We start from the raw sequence: 23,782 nt of genomic DNA, 5'->3' as shown, positions 1-23,782 counted from the left end.
CCTGTGGATTGGAGGGTGGCTAATGTTGTCCCTCTCTTCAAGAAGGGAGGAAGAGAGAAAACAGGGAATTATAGAGCAGTGAGCCTGACGTCGGTGGTGGGAAATATTGTGGGGTCAATTATAAAAGATGAAATTACGACACATCTTGATAGCAGTAACAGGATCGGTTAGAGTCAGCATGGATTTACAAAGGGGAAATCGTGCTTGACTAATCTTCTGGAATTTTTTGAAGATGTAACTATGAAAATGGACAAGAGAGAGCCAATGGATGTAATGTACCTGGACTTTCAGAAAGCCTTTGATAAAGTCCCACATTGGAGATTAGTGGGCAAAATTAGGGCTCATGATATTGGGGGCAGAGTACTGACATGGATTGAAAATTGGCTGGCTGACAGAAAACAAAGAGTAGCAATTAATAGGTCCCTTTCGGAATGGCAGGCAGTAACCAATGGGGTATCGCAGGGTTCAGTGCTGGGACCGCAGCTGTTTACAATATATATTAATGATTTAGATGAGGGAATTAAAAATAGCATTAGCAAATTTGCCGATGACACAAAGCTGGGTGGCAGTGTGAAATGTGAGGAGGATGTTATGAGAATGCAGGGTGAGTTGGACAGACTGGGTGAGTGGGCAGATGCATGACAGATGCAGTTTAATGTGGATAAATGTGAGGTTATCCACTTTGGTGGTAAGAACAGCAAGGCAGATTATTATCTAAATGGAGTCAAGTTAGGAAAAGGGGAAGTACAAAGAGATCTAGGTGTTCTTGTACATCAGTCCCTGAAAGCAAGCATGCAAGTACAGCAGGCAGTGAAGAAAGCTAATGGCATGCTGGCCTTCATAACAAGGGGAATTGAGTATAAGAGCAAAGAGGTCCTTCTGCAGCTGTACAGGGTCCTGGTGAGACCACACCTGGAATACTGTGTGCAGTTTTGGTCTCCAAATTTGAGGAAGGACATTCTTGCTATTGAGGGAGTGCAGCGTAGGTTCACAAGGTTAATTCCCGGGATGGCGGGACTGTCATATGTCGGAAGATTGGAGCGACTGGGCTTGTATACTCTGGAATTTAGAAGGCTGAGAGGGGATCTTATTGAAACATATAAGATTATTAAGGGATTGGACAACCTGGAGGCAGGAAGCATGTTCCCGCTGATGGGTGAGTCCAGAACCAGAGGCCATAGTTTAAGAATAAGGGGTAAATCATTTAGAACGGAGTTGAGGAAAAACTTTTTCACCCAGAGAGTGGTGGATGTATGGAATGCTCTGCCCCAGAAGGCTGTGGAGGCCAAGTCTCTGGATGCTTTCAAGAAAGAGATGGATATAGCTCTTAAAGATAGCGGAATCAAAGGTTATGGGGATAAGGCAAGAACTGGATACTGATAGTGGATGATCAGCCATGATCACAGTGAATGGCGGTGCTGGCTCGAAGGGCCGAATGGCCTATTCCTGCACCTATTGTCTATAATCTACATTGGACAATACAAAAGAGCTGTTTTGCTGGCCTGCACCCTATTATAGACACAGTGATAGTTCTCTCCACCTCCCTTTCTTCCGTCCATGCAAAACTTTCAGTTTGCTTACTTTCATTTCTTTGTAGCCAAGAGGAAGGGTCACTAGATTGAAACATTAGCTCTGTTTCTCTCTCCACAGATGCTACCTGACCTGCTGATTATTTCTTATATTTTCTGTTTTTACACTGTGATTATTACGTTCTCCATGATTGCCGTACAATTTCACCATGTTGCTCATCAGAATATTGCTTGATCCTTTCTAGTTCTTTTCAGTGTGCAATTGTTGCATTCATTAACCCTACCTTTGGTCTTCCTCCTCCCACGAGTATCTCATTTAGCTGCCTTGCTCATCGTTTCATCCAGCCCCCACAGAAGAGACTTGTTTAGTTTACAGCGGCTGCTGTAAGATTGGTGTTCTATTCCTGCCACGCTCTGTAAGAAGTTTTACATTCCCCCAGTGACCGCATGGTTCCCCACTGAGTGCTCCAGTTTTCTCCATGTTCCAGAGATGTATGGTTAGAGTCAGAAAGTGGTGGGGCATGCTATGATGCTGCTGGAAGCGAGGTACCAGGGGACTGGAAGGTAGCCAGTGGCGTTCTGCTGTTGAAAAAAAGGCTCTAAACGTTAACCAGGAAATTGCAACACTGTGTGTCTGACAGAGTGATCAGCAGCACTGGGGCTCCACAGGGGACTTTCCTGTCTCCCTTTCTCTTCACTATTTACACCTCGGACTTCAACTACTGCACAGAGTCTTGTCATCTTCAGAAGTTTTCTGATGACTCTGCCATAGTTGAAGGCATCAGCAAGGGGGATAAGGCTGAGTACAGGGCTACTGTAGGAAACTTTGTCACATGGTGTGAGCAGAATTATATGCAGCTTAATGTGAAAAAGACTAAGGAGCTGGTGGTAGACCTGAGGAGAGCTAAGGTACCGGTGACCCCTGTTTCCATCCAGGGGTTCAGTGTGGACATGGTGAAGGATTACAAATACCTGGGAATACGAATTGACAATAAACTGGACTGGTCTAAGAACACTGAGGCTGTCTACAAGAAGGGTCAGAGCCGTCTCTTTTCCTGAGGAGACTGAGGTCCTTTAACATCTGCCGGACAATGCTGAGGATGTTCTACGAGTCTGTGGTGGCCAGTGCTATCATGTTTGCTGTTGTGTGCTGGGGCAGCAGGCTGAGGGTAGCAGACTCCAACAGAATCAACAAACTCATTTGTAAGGCCAGTGATGTTGTGGGGATGGAACTGGACTCTCTCATGGTGGTGTCTGAAAAGAGGATGCTGTCTAAGTTGCATGCCATCTTGGACAATGTCTCCCATCCACTACATAAAATGTACTGGTTGGGCACAGGAGTACATTCAGCCAGAGACTCATTCCACCGAGATGCAACACAGAGCGTCATAGGAAGTCATTCCTGCCTGTGGTCATCAAACTTTACAACTCCTCCCTTGGAGGGTCAGACACCCTGAGCCAATAGGTTGGTCCTGGACTTATTTCCTGGCATAATTTACATATTACTATTTAACTATTTATGGTTTTATTACTATTTATTATTTATGGTGCAACTGTAACGAAAACCAGTTTCCCCCAGGATCAATAAAGTATGACTATGACTATGACTATAGGGCCGTGAGTCTGACATCAGTAGTGGGAAAGTTGTTGGAAGGTACTCCAAAGAACCGGATATATAAGTATAGACATAGACTGATTAAGGACAGTCAGCATGGCTTCATGTGTGGTAGGTCATGTCTAACTAATCTTCCGGAGTTTTTAGAAAGATAGAAATATAGAAAACCTACAGCATAATACAGGCCCTTCAGTCCACAAAGCTGCTGCCGAACATGCCAAACTTTAGAAATTATCTTGGGTTACCCATAGCCCTCTATTTTTCTAAGCTTCATGTACCCATCCAGTTGTATTCACCGTCACTGGCAACCCATTCCTTGCACTCACCACTCTCTGTGCAAAAAACTTACCCCTGACATCTCCTCTGTACCTACTTCCAAGCTCCTTAAAACTGTACCTCTTTTGTTAGCCATTTCAGCAATGGGAAAAAGCCTCTGACAATCCACACAATCAATGTCTCTCATCATCTTATATACCTCTATCAGGTCACCTCTCATCATCCAAGGAGAAAAGGCCGAGTTCACTCAACCTATTCTCATAAGGCATGCTCCCTAATCCAGGCAACATCCTTGTAAATCTCCTCTGCACCCTTTCTATGGTTTCCACATCCTTTCTGTAGTGAGGTGACCAGAACTGAGCACAGTACTCCAAGTAGGGTCTGACCAGGGTCCTGAAGAGCTATAACATTACCTCTCGGCTTTTAAACTCAATCCCATGGTTGATGAAGGCCAATGTACTGTATGCCTTCTTAACCACGGAGTGAACCTGTGCAGTAGCTTTGTGTGTCCTATGGACTCAAATCCCAAGATCCCTCTGATCCTCCACACTGCCAAGAGTCTTACCATTAATACTATATTCTGCCATCATATTTGACCTACCAAAATGAACCACCTCACAGTTATCTGGGTTGAACTCCATCTGCCACTTCCCAGCCCAGTTTTGCATCCTATCAATGTCCCACTGTAACATCTGACAGCCCTCCACACTATCCATAACACCTCCAACCTTTGTGTCATCAGCAAATTTACCAACCCATCCCTCCACATCCTCATCCAGGTCATTTATAAAAATCAAGAAGAGAAGGGGTCCCAGAACAGATCCCTGAGGCATACCACTGGTCACCAACCTCCATGCAGAATATGACCTGTCTACAACCACTCTTTGCCTTCTGTGGGCAAGCCAGTTCTGGATCCACAAAGCAATGTGTCCTTGGATCCCATGCCTCCTTACTTTCTCAATAGCCCTTGTATGGGGTACCTTATCAAATGCCTTGCTGAAATCCATATACACTACACTACAGCTTTTGAAGGAAGTTAGTAGGAAAGTGGAAGAAGACAAGGCAGTGAATATTGTCTACATGAACTTTAGCAAGGCATTTGACAAGATCCGACATGGGAGGCTGGTCGAGAAGGTTCAGTCATTCGGCTTTCAAGATGAGGAAGTAAATTGGATTAGACATTGGCTTTGTGGGAGAAGCCAGAGAGTGGTAGTATTTGGTTGTCTTTCTGACTGGAGGTCTGTGACTAGTGGTGTGCCCCAGAGATCGGTGTTGGATCCGTTGTTGTTTGTCATCTATACCAACGATCTGGATGCTAATGTGGTAAACTGGATGAGCAGATTTGCAGATGAAACCACGACTGGGGGTGGTGGACAGCGAGAAAGAAAATCACCGTTTCCAGCGCGTTCTGGACTAGCTGGAAAAATGGGCTGAGAAACGACAGATAGAATTTAATGCAGACAAGCGTGAGGTGTTGCACTTCAGTAGGACCAACCAGGGTAGATCTTACATAGGGAAAGTATGGCACTGTGGATTGCAGTAAAAGAGTGGGATCCAGGAGTACAGCTACATGATTCATTGGAAGTGGCACCACAGGCAAATGGGGTCATAAAAAAAGCTTTTGGCACATTGGCCTTCACACTTCAAAGTATTGAGTACAGGGGATGAGCTGTTATGTTGAAGTTGTACTTTATGCTTTATTGTCGCCCAAGTTCAATTGATACTAGAACGTACAATCATCACAGCGATATTTGATCCTGCGCTTTCCACTCCCTGGATTACAAATATTAAATATTTAAAAATATTTAAAATAGTAAAACTTAGTAAATATTACAAATTTAATTTATAAATCACAAGTAGAAAATAGAAAACTGGAAAGTAAGGTAGTGCAAAAAAAACCGAGAGGCAGGTCCGGATATTTGGAGGGTATGGCCTAGATCCGGTTCAGGATCCGTTCAGCAGTCTTATCACAGTTGGAAAACAGCTGTTCCCAAATCTGGCCGTACAAGTCTTCAAGCTCTTGAGCCTTCTCCCAGAGGGAAGAGGGACGAAAGGTGTGTTGGCTGGGTGGGTCATGTCCTTGATTATCCTGGCAACACTGCTCTGACAGCGTGCGGTGTAAAGTGAGTCCAAGGATGGAATATTGGTTTGTGTGATGTGTTGTGCCGTGTTCACGATCTTCTGCAGCTTCTTCCGGTCTTGGACAGGACAACTTCCATACCAGGTTGTGATGCACCCTGGAAGAATGCTTTCTACGGTGCACCTATAAAAATTAGTGAGGGTTTTAGGGGTCAGGCCAAATTTTTTTAGTTTTCTCAGGAAGTAAAGACGCTGGTGGGCTTTCTTGGCAGTGAACTCTGCTTGGTTGAACCAAGTCAGGTCATTTGTGATATTGACCCCGAGGAACTTAAAGCTTTTGACCTGTTCCACTTGCGCACCACCAATGTAAATTGGGTTGTACGGTCTGCTACTCCTTCTGAAGTCAACAACCAATTCCTTTGTCTTGCTGACGTTGAGAGATAGGTTATTGTCTTCGCACTGTGACGGGAATACACATAAACTAAGATGTTTGCTGGCCTGGGATAGCACCAGTGGCATCAGCAGTTGGTCTGCCACCTGTCCTCAAAACACAATGAAGCAGCATTTGGAGGTGTTAATGAAGGAGCCATCAGTCTGGGTATTGTCAAGAGCGGCTCTCCCTTTGAACCCTGAACTGTTTGAAGTGATGGACAGGCGATCTGAAGATGTGTAATGAAGGGACGGGGGAGAGAGCTGTCTAGAGCGGCTCCTCCTTTGAACCCTGAACTGTTTGAAGTGATGGACAGGCGATACCCCAGCAGGGGCATAAAAAGGGACAGGCTCGCTAAGGCGGACACACACAACACTCGAGGTAACGAGACCCTGGAAGCGGTGCGCCTCTCACGAGTCGGTGGGAAGCTCTTGGACGGCTGATTGGGGGATCAGCCTTAAACGCACAGGGTGGCAAGGTACGATCAGCGGGAACCCGGTGTGTGCCCGCCCTTGCTTGGGTGCCGGGTTCACTGCAGAGGATCGACCGCATCTGGAGGAGGGGTCACAGTCGGTGACCTCAGGTGACATCACAAAGGACCCGCCCGAAAGCTGCTTGTGAGCAATATCGCAGGTCTGTGAGTGGAAGCCGTTCTGAATGGTCAGTCGTTCTCTCTCTTCCTCCCCCCACGTTGTCCATCGCCATGGCAACGATTACTGCGAACTGAACTAAATTGGACTGAACTTTGTGTCACTTTGAAATTGGTCATTTACCCCTAGACAACGATAAAGCTTGATTGATCCTGTTATCTTGATTCTGTGCACATGTGTGTTTATCATTGCTGAACTGTTGCATTTATTATCCTTTCGATTACTGTGTTGCTTGTTTCTTTAATAAAACTTCCTTAGTTCTAGTAATTCAGACTCCAACTGAGTGATCCATTTCTGCTGGTTTGGCAACCCAGTTACGGGGTACGTAACAGCACCATGCCACCAGGTTCTTAATTTCCTCTTTGTACTCAAACTCATCATTACCCGAGATACGGCCTATAATTGTTGTGTCATCAGCAAACTTATATATTGAGTTTGATGGAAACTTGGCTACACAATCATGGACGTACAGTGAGTACAGCAGGGGACTGAGTACACAGCCTTGTGGGGCACTGGTGCTCTGAGTGATTGTAGAGGAGAGCTTGTCCCCTATTTTTACAACCTGAGTCCTGTCAGTGAGGAAGTTGAAGATCCAGCTGCAGATCTGAGTGCTAACGCCCAGGTTCCGGAGCTTAGGAATCAGTTTATTTGGAATGATGGTATTAAAGGCAGAGTTTGTAGTCAATGAAAAGGAGCCTCACATATGCGTCTTTATTCTCCAGGTGTTCTAAGGAGGAATGTAGGGCCAGAGAGATGGCATCTGTCGTTGACCTGTTGCAACATTGGTGAGGCTTAATTTGGAGTACTGTGTGTAGTGTTGGTCACCTCCCTACAGGAATGATGTACATATGGTTGAAAGAGTACAGAGAAAATTTACAAAGATATTGCCAGATCTAGAGGACCTGAGTTATAAGGAAAGATTGAATAGGTTAGGACTTTTTTCCCTAGAATGTAGAAGATTGAGAGGAGATATGATAGAGGTATACAAAATTATGAGGGGTATAGATAGGGTAAAAGCAAGCGGGCTCCTTCCACTGCAGAACAGACCAAGACTGAAAAACTAACAAAACCACATAATTATAACATATAGTTACAACAGTGCAACAACCCCATAACTTGATGAAGAAGTCCATGAGCACAGTAAAAAGTTCAAAGTCTCTCAAATGTCCCACATCTCACGCAGACTGGAGAAGGAAGGAAAACTCTCCCTGTCATGCCCGACCACAATCCGACTCTGAGTCATCCGAAAACTTCAAGCCTCCGATCAGCTCTCCGACACCAAGTACTGAGCGCCATCTCTGTCCAAATGATTCGACCTCAATCTCGGTCGCCAACAGCAGGCAAAGCCGGGGATTTTGAGGCCTTCCCTCCGGAAGATGCCCAACCGCGCAGTAACAGCAGCAGCGAACTGGCGTTTCAGAAATTTCTCCAGATGTTCCTCTGCGCTTTCACGCCTGCCTCCATCAAATCAGAATTGTCCACGGCCCCTATTTAACAGATACGATATCATTTTTCACCGGAGGGCTGCGCACGCGTGGCGCACTGCTCTCTCTCCTCCCGCCGCATTACACTATGATTCTAAAACCCTTGCAGGCTGCCCAGCACAATTTCACTGACTTGATTTGATTCAAATGATGCATCTCACTGTATGGTTCAACGTTTGTGTTACAAATAAAGCTAATCTTTATCTTTCACATTGCGCTTCTGATGGACTGTAATTAAATTCTATCAGTAATGGTAGACGCAACGGGCAATTACACCTGACCTATTTATGAGCACCAATCATCTTCATTGTATTCTCATCTTGGGTTAGATTTCACTCACTGTACTAAAAAACACACTTAATCATAACCTTTATAGTGATTGACTAGGATTATCAATTTATGTTAAGTTTAATGTCAACAGCTGATTTTTAGACAAAGCTGTGTGGACCATCAGATCAGGATGTCACTCATAATGTAGGACATGAGATCAGATGTAGGTGAAGCCTTACTGAAGAAATTACTCACTGGAACTTGAAGTGAAATGAATACAATATAGGCATAAGTGAAGAAAATTGCTGTTGAAATAACAGAGATTTTGTAACTATATGTTAAGTTAAATTTATAAGTATGGATGATTGCCTATAAATAGTTAACTCTATAATTTTGAATCTGTAAGTATTTAGTCAATGGTATAATTTAATATATGTAAATTGTTGATTATTTCTATGCTTTATTTGAAGAGGAAACAGCACAATATATATCGTGCACCTTTAAGAATTGAGTTTGCTGTGTGATATGATTTTTGATATATTGTTGTACCTGCAACTGCTGTTGACTGGTATTAAAGAGCCTTCGATATAATGAAAGACGTTGGTTGCTTCCCTTCTGCTACATGCCTCTGTAAGTAGAACCATAGAACCATAGAACACTACAGCACAGAAAACAGGCCATTCGGCCCTTCTAGTCTGTGCCAAAACATTATTCCGCTAGTCCCATTGACCTGCATCCAGTCCATAACCCTCCAGACCTCTCCTATCCATGTACCTATCCAATTTATTCTTAAAACTTGAGCCCACATTTACCATGTCAGATGGCAGCTCATTCCACACTCCCACCACGCTCTGAGTGAAGAAGTTCCCCTCTAATGTTCCCCCTAAACCTTTCCCCTTTCACCCTAAAGCCATGTCCTCTCATATTTACCTCTCCTAATCTGTGGAAAGAGCCTATTCACATTCACTTTGTCTATACCCCTCATAATTTTGTAAACTTCTATCAAATCTCCCCTCATTCTTCTACGCTTCAAGGAATTAAGTCCTAACCTGTTTAATCTTTCCCTGTAACTCAACTCCTGAAGACCCGGCAATGTCCTAGTAAATCTCCGCACTCTTTCAATCTTACTGATATCCTTCCTATAGTTAGGTGACCAGAACTGTACACAATACTCCAAATTTGACCTCACCAATATCTTATACAACCTCCCCAATATCTTATGCAACCTCCCCATAACATCCCAACTCCTATACTCAAGACTTTGAGTTATGAATGCCAGGATGCCAAAAGCCTTCTTTACAACCCTGTCTACCTGTGACGCCACTTTCGGGGAATAATGTATCTGAACTCCCAGATCTCTTTGTTCCTCAGTGCCCTACCATTTACTGTGTATGTCCTACCTTGATTTGTCCTTCCAAAATGCAACACCTCACATTTGTGGTGATGCCAAAGAGCTCCAATTCAAAGATCTTTATGGAAACCACTTTTAAATTTGAAAACAGGAATATAAATGTAAGTTGCTTCTTTACTTTTAAAAAGTAGCAAATGCCTAGGGAATTTTTTTTAGTTTATGAGTGAGTGTTTACTAAGCATCATGTTAGTAAAACATGGACCACAGTCTTTGTGACCTTGCTGCCATTTTGTTTTGACAAAAAGCACAGTACTGAAATCAGCCCCACAAATTATTGAAGGTAACATTAGACAACAAAGATTTTGCTTCCTGCATACTTTTGGATGTATTTTATGGATCTTGGACTGCTGATCATGAAAATCATAATGAAATTATCAAAGTTAATTTGTTAACAAATTTCATGACACATGCCAATGATAATAAACCTGATTCTTATACTGATTCTGAAATTTCCCTATTACACACCATTTCTTTTTGAAATCACCTATATCTGTCATTTCAATTCATAATTCAAGTCAGAATAACTGATGCCAAGATCAAGAAAGGCATTTTTGTTGGTCCACAAATCAAGCAGGTTATTAATGACAGGCAATTTGAAGAACCTCTAGTGGGACCAGAGAAAACCACATGGAATGCATTCAAGGGTGTTGTTGAAAATTTACCTGGCAACTACAGAGCAACAAACTACATGCAGCTGGTTAAAAACATGCTTCAAGCATACAAAATTATGATGTGCACATGTCACCAAAGATTCACTTTCTGCAAACCCATTTAGACTTCTTCCCTGCAAATCTTAGCATTGACAGTGGCAAACATAATCAAAGGTTTCACCAGGACTTTGCAATCATGGAGAAGTGGTATCAAGGCAACAGGAACAAACAAAAAAAATTTTTAGATTTGTTAATCTATTGCAAAGTATCAGCACCATTATGAAGCAAAAGTTAATTTTGTTTCTCCAAATTCTGTGTGATGCAAGCAGTTTGGAATTATATTTCTGTTCAGTTTCAGGTGGTCTACCATTAAAAAAAATTCTGAGGAAGCTGCACTTTCAAAAGAATAAATATTGTCCAGTGTAATGAGAAATGGTGAACTAAATTGTGGAACATTTATTCATAAGGTTAAAAAAGTTGACATTATTCAGTAAAATATTACAGTAACATACAACACTTATTCTCAGATTTTCATTGGCCCTGTCCTCTGATTGTTTAGTACAATAAGTATTGAGGAATACCTAGAAACAGACACTTTCTGAAAGAGCTGCTTTCTTAACAAAGCATGGAGCTACTGGTTGTCGCATTACGGGTTGCTCCGCGCTGCATAAAATATCAGTAAAATCATATTCACTGTGTACAATAATGCATTTTAGATAGATGCCTTATTTTGGCCATTCAGACTTAGTTATATGATTAAAAAATTGAAATTTCTGTGCTTTTCCATCTGGCACCTGAAACCACCCACAGAGCAGAGTCCCTGACACTTTGAAGATAGCTTTGCTTGTAATCTCTGCAGGCTGACTGACAACCCACATTTCCAATGTGCATTTATTTGAGTTAAGTATGCAAACCTAATCTGGGTTACATTTGAGCTGGAGACTGACAGGCCTTCCATCTGTGTAAACGTGCATTTATTATTTAACATAGAATATTTTCCTTATTAAATGTAAATATAATTCTGCCTATGTTTAGAGCTATAAGTTGGGCTACTCATTTTTGTCTGGTATATGAGAGCAAAGCAAGGACTAAATGAGATTCGAAGTTTGTTCTTTTTGCATGCAGATAGTTATCTTAACCTGAGATGGCTGCCAAAGAATAAAATGAAAAGGATTGAGCAGGCCTGCTTCAGTAGTTTGCTGCTTTGTACTCTCGCAGGCTCCTTCCAGTTGTATTGTTTCAGCGCACACTCCCTTTTTACAAAAGCAACAAGCTTTGCAGAGTCCTGCCATCGGCCACATAAAGGCAAAGCTGTGTTCCAAAGGGTTTCACTGAAAAATCAAAGTGAATAGTGTAACAGGCATAATACACAAGCAGCCAAGCACAGAGGAACCATTCTTCCCATTCTGTCTGTCCTAGTTTGAGCCCATCACTTCTATTTTGCAGTCTCTCTTCCTAGTTCCTTCCTCGAACTACTCCTCCGCTCTTGAGCAAACGCTCCCCACCTGAAATCCCTACCCTACCTTTCCACGGCCCCGCACACCATTTGCATTCCCTTCCTAAACATCTTGGGGATTCAGAAAAAAAGCTATTAACCTTTTCCTTGTCTCTTTGCACAGTTCATAGTCAAATCTTGTTTGATAAATGCCCATGCAGGAACTGGAGGGTGTATTCACTAGAAAGACAAACTGATATTATTATAGTGGTACACATGGTGGTGGTGTGATCTGTCTGTGCTCTGTGCAACTTATGAAAGAAAGTGACTGACACTGGCCCTGAGGAAATGCTAAAGATTGCAAAGATAAGGCATCGGAAAGAATCATTTTGCAGAAGTGTACTTCACAAACACTAGACTAACAAAAAATAAAATCAAACAACTCAATCATCTATTTTATCATTCCTTAATGAAAATGATTTTCTTATCATTTTTCACATTGAATGGTACTTGTTTGTGAAATATTTGCCATCTGCCAATATTTTGCATATGGATTAAAAGAAATATTAATAAAATAATTCATGGCTTATCCACAATGTAGCCTCAGAAGGCCCATTGTTGGGGAAAGAAACATTTATTCCTTATCGCTGGTTTTAAGCATCTATTCATCTTTTTAAAAGGGCAATTATTTGGAATCCGTTAAATCAGAATTTATAATACCTCAGCATACTGAATTTTAAATGAAAAACTGTGTTTGGATGAAAGAATACATCAGTATATTGTAAATCATTACCACACTGAAAATCCATGACTGGTTCATTTTTCAATCATTTCTATTCTTTGCCAAGGAAATGAGAGACTTAGTAATTACTTGATGGGAAAAACATGGAGTGGTGGGTGTTCACAAAATGTTTATTGTACTTACTTACATCAATGCAGGGACAATAGTTAGAACCGCAGTTGGAAAGGAATTCTTCAGCTCAAGGGTTTGTGGAGGCCAGATGCTGGAGGCATTTAAAGAAAAGGAAGATCAAGGTGGGGTGTTAAGGACTATGTGGAACTGGCACAGAAGAAGTGTGGCATGGGGCAGGTCAGCCATCACTGTACCAAATGGCAAGGCAAGTTTAAAGGGCCAGGTGACCTACTCCTGCTCTTATTTGCTTGTGTTAGTGCTTTCTTCTGAAAACAAAATCTGCAAATCTGAATTTGGAGTAGAGAATGCTCAAAATACTGTGCAGGTCAGACGGGCCTACTGATGATGATAAGTCACCAGATTGAAACGTCTTTTTTTTGTCTCTCTCCACAAATTTTGCCCACCCTGCTGAGGGTTTCTAGCATTATCTGGTTTAATTAGTATCACAGTCCTGGGACAAGCAATTATATCTGTGATATTTGAATGAGTGTAATTCAAAAAGAAAAATAATCTGTGTAAAAGAATAGACTCACCAATACATAATACTCAATACAAGTAATAGTACTTAATACTGAATTATAATTAACTATTGTGTACTGGAGTGTTTATTCTTTACATACTAGAAGTAGAAATAAATCCAATGTAATAGTCCGAAGCTGACAACAGTGAATATATTATACACCCTTGTCCAATAACTACAACCCCTCCTGTACTGAATGTATTAAAGTTCAATTTAGTAATAAAGGAAGAATTTTCCAAGGGGCTCTTCATTCCACATGTATTCCATGCTCTCTCTAAACACAAAAACATTAGACATAATCTCAAAACAAACCTACAGTGCTTTGCAATCAAAGTACTCTTGAAGTATGATCTCAGTTGTAGTATAATGTATTCAACCTGAGCCTGAGGCTCCGGAAGGTTTCTGTGCTGTGGAAGATGTCCTGCCTCGTGCCTGTGCCGAAGACGCTGCGCCCCAGCGGCCTCAATGACTACAGACCGGTGGCATTGACCTCCCACATCATGAAGACCCTGGAGAGACTTGTTCTGGAGCTGCTCCGGCCTATGGTCAGGCCACACTTAGATACCCACCAGTTCACCTTCCAGCACCGACTAGGAGTTGAGGATGCCATCGTCTTCCCGCCGAACTGTGTCTACTCCCACCTGGACAAGCCAGCGAACACTGTGAGGGTCATGTTTTTAAACTTCTCCAGTACGTTCAACACCATCCGCCCTGCTCTGCTGGGGGAGAAGCTGACAGCGATGCAGGTGGATGCTTCCCTGGTATCATGGTTTCTTGATTACCTGACTAGCAGACCACAGTACGTGTGATTGCAACACTGTGTGTCCGACAGAGTGATCAGCAGCACTGGGACTCCACAGGGGACTGTCTTGTCTCCCTTCCTCTTCACCATTTACACCTCAGACTTCAACTACTGCACAGAGTCTTGTCATCTTCAGAAGTTTTCGGATGACTCTGCCATAGTTGGATGCATTAGCAAGGGAGATGAGGCTGAGTACAGGGCTACGGTAGGAAACTTTGTCACATGGTGTGAGCAGAATTATCTGCAGCTTAATCTGCAGCAGTCTGTGAAAAAGACTAAGGAGCTGGTGGTAGACCTGAGGAGAGCTGGGGTACCGGTGACCCCTGTTTCCATCCAGGGGGTCAGCGTGGACATGGTGGAGGATTACAAATTCCTGGGGATACGAATTAACAATAAACTGGACTGGTCGAGGAACGCTGGGGCTGTCTGCAGGAAGGTTCAGAGCCGTCTCTATTTCCTGAGGAGACTGAGGTCCTTTAACATCTGCTGGACGATGCTGAGGATGTTCTACGAGTCTGTGGTGGCCAGTGCGATCATGTTTGCTGTTGTGTGCTGGGATAGCAGACTGAGGGTGGCAGACACCAACAGAATCAACAAACTCATTTGTAAGGCCAGTAATGTTGTGGGGATGGAACTGGACTCCATCCCCACAACATCACTTTTCAGACACCAACCTCACGGTGGTGTCTGAAAAGAGGATGCTGTCTAAGTTGCATGCCATCTTGGTCAATGTCTCCCATCCACTACATAATGTATTGGATGGGCACAGGAGTACATTCAGCCAGAGACTCATTCCACCGAGATGCAGCACTGAGCGTTATAGGCAGTCATTCTTGCCTGTTGCCATCAAATATTACAACTCCTCCTTTGCAGGGTCAGACATCCTGAGCCAATAGGCTGGTCCTGCACTTATTTCATAATTTAATGGCATAATTTACATATTACTATTTAACTATTTATGGTTCTATTACTATTTATTATTTATGGTGCAACTGTAACGAAAACCAATTTCCTCAGGGATTAATAAAGTATGACTATGACTATGCCTATGACTAATGAGAGCGGCCGCACAAAGGTTGGCACAGTTGTCCAGTGGTTAGCACAATTCATAGTGGTTAGCAACACACATCAAAGTAGCTGGTGAGCGCAGCAGGCCAGGCAGCATGTCTAGGAAGAGGTACAGTTGACGTTTCAGGCCGAGACCCTTCGTCAGAACTAACTGAAGGAAGAGCTAGTAAGAGATTTGAAAGTGGGAGGGGGAGGGGGAGATCCAAAATGATAGGAGAAGACAGGAGGGGGAGGGATGGAGCCAAGAGCTGGACAGGTGATTGGCAAAAGGGATATGAGAGGATCATGGGACAGGAGGCCCAGGGAGAAAGAAAAGGGGGAGGGGGGGAACCCAGAGGATGGGCAAGGGGTATAGTCAGAGGGACAGAGGGAGAAAAAGGAGAGAGAGAGAGAAAGAATGTGTGTATATAAGTAAATAGTGGATAGGGTACGAGGGGGAGGTGGGGCATTAGCGGAAGTTTGAGAAGTCAATGCCATCAGGTTGGAGGCTACCCAGACGGATTATAAGGTGTTGATTCTGACCACATTTTGACTCAGACTCTCTATCACATCCATATATCCTTTCTTGGAACGTGTATTTATACATACACATTCTTTCTCTCTCTCTCCTTTTTTTCCCTCTGTCCCTCTGACTATACCCCTTACCCATCCTCTGGGTTTTTTTCCCCCCTGCCCCTTTTCCTTCTCCCTGGACCTCCTGTCCCATGATCCTATCATATCCCTTTTGCCAATCACCTGTCCAGCTCTTGGCTCCATCCCTCCCCCTCCTGTCTTCTCCTATCATTTTGGATTTCCCCCTCCCCCTCCCACTTTCAAATCTCTTACTAGCTCTTCTTTCAGTTAGCCCTGACGAGGGGTCTCAGCCCGAAACGTCGACTGTGCCTCTTCCTAGAGATGCTGCCTGGCCTGCTGCGTTCACCAGCAACTTTGATGTGTGTTGCTTGAATTTCCAGCATCTGCAGAATTCCTCGTGTTTGCATCATAGTGGTTAGCCAGTGATTAGGTCTCAAATTTTGCCGCTATCTGCAAGGAGTTAGTACGTTCTCCCCGTGACCACTTGTGTTTCTTCCAGGTGCTCCAGTTTCCTCCCACCTTGCAGAGGCTTACGGGTTAATAAGTTGTGGGCATGGCTATGTTGGCGCCAGAAGCATACCAACACATCCAGGCTGCACTCAGCACATCTTCAGGCTGTGCAGATCATTGACGCAATTGACATAATTCTCCGTATGTTTCAATGTTTGGATGTACATGTGATAAATAAAGCGAATCTTTACAAAAAGTCCAGGAAATTCAATATCAGAATCGGGTTTAATATCACCGGCATTTGTCGCGAAATTTAACTTTGTGGCAGCAATACAATGCAATACATGATAATAGAGAAAAATAAACTGTGAATTATAGTCCATAAATATATATAATAGTTAAATTAAATAGGTAGTGCAAAAACAGAAATAAAAAAGTAGGGAGGTAGTGTTCAGTGTCCATTCAGAAATCGGATGGCAGAACAGCTTCCATAAATATCAGTGTACTAACAACAATTCCATGATCATTTTCTAAATGATGTCGGTCAAAGTCCAGAACACCACACTGCTTCTCTTCAAAGTAACAGTAGTAGTGTGATCACTCGGGTCAAGTATAATGTATTCCTAAGGAGCTACTCCCTTAGTGGAGAACACCTGTGCATGACTTTGTCTGATGTGGGGAGACTGATGCATGGGCAGCCACCGAACAGCCCTTGATGGTCTGGGGTCAGATTCCAGTGCTATGGAATGCGTGACGATTGGGGATCCTTCACTCCTGTTGGCTTCCAACACCTTCACTGCTGTTGTAATGTGTCATCATCTGATGCCAGGTCTGCCGTTGAGGTCCTGGTTGGATCGCTGTTTGTCTAGACCCTCCTGATTGACATTACTGCCACGGGTGATCCTACCAGAAGTGGAACTCCAGACAGCATTGCCCTCAGAACCTCAGGAACTCACAGTTCCCTCCCCCACAACAAGGAGGCACACCTCAGAGAAGACTCAAAATGAGAAATGGCTCTGATTTAATCTCTGATCAGAAAGACAGCATCAGCAATGATATTACACATCCCCAATACAGGACTGAATTGTCAACTAAATTATGTGCTCAATCCTACGTGAATGCTATCCTCTAAATCCTTCTAAATGATCCAGGTTAATAATTGCAGAACGTGGACTAACTCCAATTCCCATGTTATATTGCAGTTTTTGAAAAACATTTTTTCAACCATGCAGAAATACCCTCAAGCATCAAGTGAATGCTAAGGGTATCAAGTGAATGCTACAATAGCTGTACAATTTTATAGTTGCCTGCTTATTGTTCATTGCTTTTCAACTTCTGCACACAATTGTCACAGCCAAATATTGCCTTGAGAGGCAGAGATGGGTCACTTTCTTGAGTATTGTACTCTTCTTCTGAGGATGGGGCACCCACAGTGGGTAAGAAGTGCCAACGTTTAGACCAACTGCTTGTCTGGCATAAACATCACTTGCCGTGTGTCAGCTCCTGTTGGAATGTTTTCTGGACTGCTTCTTGTTTAGAGGGTGTGTGAATGGAATTAAACTTTGTATAATCATTAATGAAGCTAATCTCTCAGGGTTGAGTTGGGTTAAAAAGACAAATTCTCATTTCATTCAGAATAAATATTTAAGGATTTATAGTTAGGGGAGAAAAGTTTTTATAGGCATTTGTCCGTAAGTAGTCTTTTAAATACCCATGAATGAGGGTTATTGTGTAAATGTGATGAGGGATCATTAGTATTTGAATGTGTTAGTTGATCATATCGTGCCGTGGATAAGTGGCACTTTGTCATGGAAAAGAAATGCCATACATTTCTAACTATGTGTTCTGTTTTTAGAACTATAATGCAAGTTATAAGGTTTCTGTGCTGATGGATGAAGAGGACATTATTTAACCCTCCAAACAACAATTTTCCATGAAACAGGCTTCATGCAAAGTTTGTACTGTGAGTATCAGCATGCTACTAAGCTAAACGGACAAAAATGCTTAATACCCCCCAGTTTCATTCTTTCCATTGGTAGAGATGTTAGTCAGGTAAGGAAAACATTGCTCCATTTTTTTTTGCTACGTGAATTCAATTGTATAGAAAGAACTGCTGATTAGGTAGTATCTATGGAACAAAGTTAACATTTCACGTAAAGCATCCTTCATCAATTTTGTCACACTTACGGTGCCAACATAGCCTGCCCACAACTCACTAACCCTAACCATACATATTTGGAATGTAGGAGGAAACCAGAGCACCTGGAGGAAACCCAGGTGGTGACAAGAACATACAAACTCCTTACAGACAGCAGTGTAAATTGAGTGCTGATATTTAATCACTAGTGCTGTGAAGTGATTGCACGAACCTAATTCTAGAATTGCCTTTTGTTCCATAGATCAACATGGCAGCCTCATCCCAGACCATAATGAACATTCAACTCCTCATCATATTGGGAGTTAGTGCCTTCCTAGCACCCAAAAATAGGATACAGTAACATTAAAAATTTCCAAGCCAAAGAGGTCCTCTCAACTTTATGTAACCATGGTACATTTACATTTCAGCTTAAAGTCTATCTCTGAAAATATATGGACCGAGATTCCTGCATCATAATTTCAATAGGAATACCCACACTTTACTAGCTTCAAATCCAGAAGGATGACTGTTCTTTGGGTAACTCCAATCCAGTTCTCCTACTAACAACAGGAAATTGGAAAATTCCCTTCTCCCAGCCCCACTGGAGTTCTAGGACTACACTTTGTAAGGTTTGAACACTGCTGCAACGCAAAATTGACCAGCTCACAGAAAAGGGCCTCTTTCTGCACAAACAAGAAATAAAGCCCACTGCCTCCTTGAATATAAGCAAAGGATTGTTTTCCACTCTCAAACTTCTGTTTTAAATTAATTACTGATAGATAGGCTTAAGGTCATTTTCTAGAAAGGTCAAAAAAGGAATGAATTCTGGCATTTCAGGTTAGATACAGATTCAGCAGCTTTTGGGACCTATTAGTGTTTAAGTCAATCAGTGTTTCATTCGTCTGTTAAACATTGTTTATCCTACCTGTATTATGTCAAGCAATCATTCAAGGAGACAGGAGAGAAAGCTCCCCATTCCTCAAAGGGATTAGCTCCAAAGAATTTATACCAGATTAAGAATGCTCCATGCAAGGACAGAAAATGTTATTAATTGAAGATATTGGCCTCAACCACTGCCCCAGTACATTTTAGCAAGCAGTAATTCTGCTGACTGTATTAGTAATCAAGGTTGGTAAAAGCCTGCGAAAAACTCATCAGCTGCATTATTCTGCAGCAGAAGAAGGAATATTTTTTGCACCCTGGAGAATCCTGTTCTAATTAGCGAAGTACCAACCTGCAGAAATCCCTGTCAGTGTTTCTCTCGTACTTTTATATGACTTGGACAAAGAAATAGCAGAAAATTACTCATTAAATATGTACTGTACGTAGAGGTTTGATGACGTCTGAGGTTGTTTCTTTCTCTCTCCTTTGTATGCAAGTTCAGAGCAATACAACTCATGGGTTGCACTTCAGCCTAATTAAAGTAACGTCCAAATGCCCAATTTCTTCAATAAATTGATGTACTTCTGCACTATACAGATGTGATTTACACTGTTAAAGTGCAAGAGAAAATCTGTAAGCTCACTAGTTAGATGCATGACCAAACCATTGCTCTTACCAAGTTGGCCAGATTACTGCAACACACATCAAAGTTGCTGGTGAACGCAGCAGGCCAGGTAGCATCTGTAGGAAGAAGTGCAGTCGACGTTTCAGGCCGAGACCCTTCGTCAGGACTAACCCCACTCTTCCTTCAGTTAGTCCTGACGAAGGGTCTCGGCCTGAAATGTCGACTGCACCTCTTCCTACAGATGCCGCCTGGCCTGCTGCGTTCACCAGCAACTTTGATGTGTGTTGCTTGAATTTCCAGCATCTGCAGAATTCCTGTTGTTGGCCAGATTACATAATGTTCTTTACAAGCCCATCGATTCTCATAACTTTATTCCCTATGCTTCATCACTCTGCTTCCTGTAAAGACTTTGTTCCATTTTTCCAGCTCTTTGTTTCTTTGTTTTACTTGCTCTGATTCCACAGTGAGCTTTCGTTCTTTTTTCACTAGTTTCTCTTCTACCATAGTTGACAGGGCTCTCAATCATAGCCCATCTTTTTCCCACATTTCTTCCCTAACCTCCACTTTTCCCAGTTAGTGCTAGCATCTTATATTCCACACCAATATCAATGACATTTAGTGGGAAATCCTTTGCAATTTCCAGAACTTTCAGTGGCAAGATGCATCACCCCTTCCCTTCTTTTCTCAGCATTCTGAAATGACCATGCCATTTACCACTCCCTGAAGTCATCTTCCATCTCCAGCAATCCCTCCCCTTCTCATAACATTTTGTCAGGTATCTGTAGGAGATACAACAGCATTTTTTTTTTGTTTTATTTCACCCCTTCTTGTCATTCAGCGATCCAAACTTATTTTCCTTTTGAAACAGAGATTCACTTGCACTTCTTCCAATCTGGTGTATTGAATGTAGTGTTCATGGTGTTGTAAAGGTATAGGGCAAAGAAATGAGCCTTCAGTTGATCGAATCCTCACCAACCATCAAGCATCCATTTCTATTACACCTACACTCATATTTATTTATTCATCTCACACTCCCATCATTTCTTCCTAAATTCTACCACTGGTACACATTAGGATTTTTCAACCCGCTAACCTGCATGACTTTGGAATGTGGGAAGAAACTGGAACACAGAGGTCCTTGAGCTCACAGTTGTCTGTCATTTTATTTCTCCTTTCCTCTCCCACTTCTACAAGTCAATTGGTAGCTACCTCTGCTGTCCTTATTTGGCCGAACGTAAGATGGAGGAGCATCTTCCATCTGGCACATGGTAACCTTCAAGATTCGATGTCAAATTCAACGGCTGCAGGTCAGTTTGTTTCAGAATTGGGCAGCTCTGCTGAAGTTAACTATCTGTAATATTAGTTCAATATTCTCTCTCCACAGGCACTTTCTGGTCCTCTGGAAGTTTGGTTTTAGTTTCAGCAACAGCTCTCTCACCGTCATTGTCTCACTCTCACTCGCTCTTTCTCATTCTCCCTCACTGCCTTGCCATATCCTCCCTGCAATTTAAAACTGACTCTTTTACACGCTTCCTAAGTTCTGATGTAAAGATTTCGTTCATAAACATTAACCTTATTTCTCTTTCCACATAGGCTTATGACTTTCAGTTTCCTATATTCCTTCTGGTTATTTCAGATTTCCAGCAGCCATGTTGTTATTAGTGTTTTACCACCTGCCTTGTGCGGCTTTCAATTAGTCAGATTACCCCATGACCTCACATCTGTATTTCTGCTCTGGATGTCAACTAACGTTGTGTTTTTGATCAAAGGGTAAGATCAGCACTTACATCCATCTCTGCTACCCAATGCCTTAACCTCCTACTAAGTTAAATCTTGCAACATAGGGGACAGCAGAGTTTCACTTCCAGATGAGTTCTCTGCCTTCTATGCTTAATTTGTCCACCAGAACAGGAAGAAACCCCCATGTCTCCCGATGATCATTTGGTGTCAGTATGTGAAGATGACATGCGAGCTGCCTTCAAGAGAGTGAATCCAAGGAAAGCATGTGGTCCGGACGGAGTACTGAATATCTTCAACCTCTCACTCTAGTAGTGTGTGGTACACACCTGCTTCAAGCAGGCTTCAATCGCACCAGTGCCCAAGAAGAGCGTGGTAACCTTCTAAATGATTATCGCTCAGTGACACTTACATCCACAGTGATGAAGTGTTTTGAGAGGTTGGTATTGAAGCATATCAGCTCCTGTCCAAATGGTGACTTGGATCCTCTCCAGTTCGCCTACCAAAGCAACAACTCTACAGCAGATGCTGTCTCATTGGCTTTTCACACAAACTCTGGAACATCTGCACAGCAAAGATGCATACATCAGGATCCTCTTTATCGATTACAGCTTGGCATTTAACTCCATCATCCCCTCGAAACTAATCAGTAAACTCCAAGACCTGGGCCTTGTGTAATTGAATCCTAGATTTCTTCACCTGTAGACCCCAGTCAGTTCAGATTGGCAAAAATATCTCCTCCACAATCTCCATCAGCACAGGAGCACTGCAGGGATGTGTACTTAGCCCCCTGCTCTACTTGCCTTACACCGATGACTGTGTGGCTAAGTACAGCTCCAGCACCATATACAAGGTTGCTGATGACACCACTGTTGTGGGCTGTATCAAAGGGGGTGATGAATCAGCATACAGGAAGGAGATTGAACGCTTGGCTGAGTGGTGTAATAACAACAACCTCTCACTCAATGTCAATAAGACCAAGGAGCTGATTGTAGACTTCAGGAGAGGGAAGCCAGAGGTGCATGAACCAGTAATCATCAGAGGATCAGAGATGGAGAGGGTCAGTATCTTCAAATTCCTGAGTGTCACTATCTCAGAGGACTTATCCTGGACCCATTATATAAATATTATTGCGAAGAAAGCATGACAACTCTTCGACTTCTTCAGGAATCTACGGAGGTTCAGCATGTCATCGAAAACCCTGGTTAACTTCTATAGATGTGTGGTAGAAGGTGTCCTGACTGGCTACATTACGGCCTGGTATAGGAACACCAATACATTTGAGTGGAAAATTCTACAAAAGTTAGTGGATTTGGCCCAGTACATCACAGGTAAAGTCCTTCCAACCATTGAGCACATCTACATGAAACGTTGTATGGAAAAGCAGCATCCATCATCAAAAACCCTCACCACCCAGGTCATACTCTTTTCTCGCTGCTGCCATCAGGTAGAAGGAACTGGTGCCTCAGGACTTGCACCATTAGATTCAAGAATAGTTACTACCCCTCAACCATCAGGCTCTTGAACAAAAAGGGGATATCTACACTCATTTAAGGACTCTATTATATTGTTTTTTCATGCTCGTTATTTATTGCTATTTATTTATATCTGCATTTGCACAGTTTGTTTACAGTTATAGTTTCTGATCTTTACAGTTTTCAGTTACTGTTGTATATATTTGCTACGCACATCCACAGATAAAGAATCTCAAGATTGTATGCAGTGACATGTATGTACTCCAATAATAAAAATTACAAACGTACTTTGAATCTAACACTGATAAACATAAGCTGAACAAAGCAAATAATAATAGTTGGCCATCTGTATACTTTCCAGTAAAAACATGTGAACTTGATTTCAAAGTTTAAGAGAAGGTTAGATAGGTACATGGACGGTAGGGGTATGGAGGGCTATGGTCCCGGTGCAGGTTGATGGGAGTAGAGAGTTTAAATGGTTTGGTATGGACTAGATGGGCTGAAAGGCCTGTTTCTGTGCTGTATTTTTCTATGACTCTATGTACAGCCACAAAATCGAAGCCAAAGAAAGATGATGAGGCTGTTATAGCCATCCTGCCTGTTACTACAAAGCTGCATTGGCTCCAATGGCTCTACCCTTAAAATGCATGACACTATAATAAAAGAGAACCAGTATGCTGTGTTAAGTTGCAGGCTTATTAAAGAGAATACACATCATTCTTAAAATCTCTTTCACGAAGTTCCAGGTTTTAAGTTATAACGTGACTCCCA

Source organism: Mobula birostris, chromosome 19 (genome assembly GCF_030028105.1).
Source record: "Mobula birostris isolate sMobBir1 chromosome 19, sMobBir1.hap1, whole genome shotgun sequence".
NCBI lineage: Eukaryota > Metazoa > Chordata > Chondrichthyes > Myliobatiformes > Myliobatidae > Mobula > Mobula birostris.
This window is presented reverse-complemented; position numbering follows the sequence as displayed.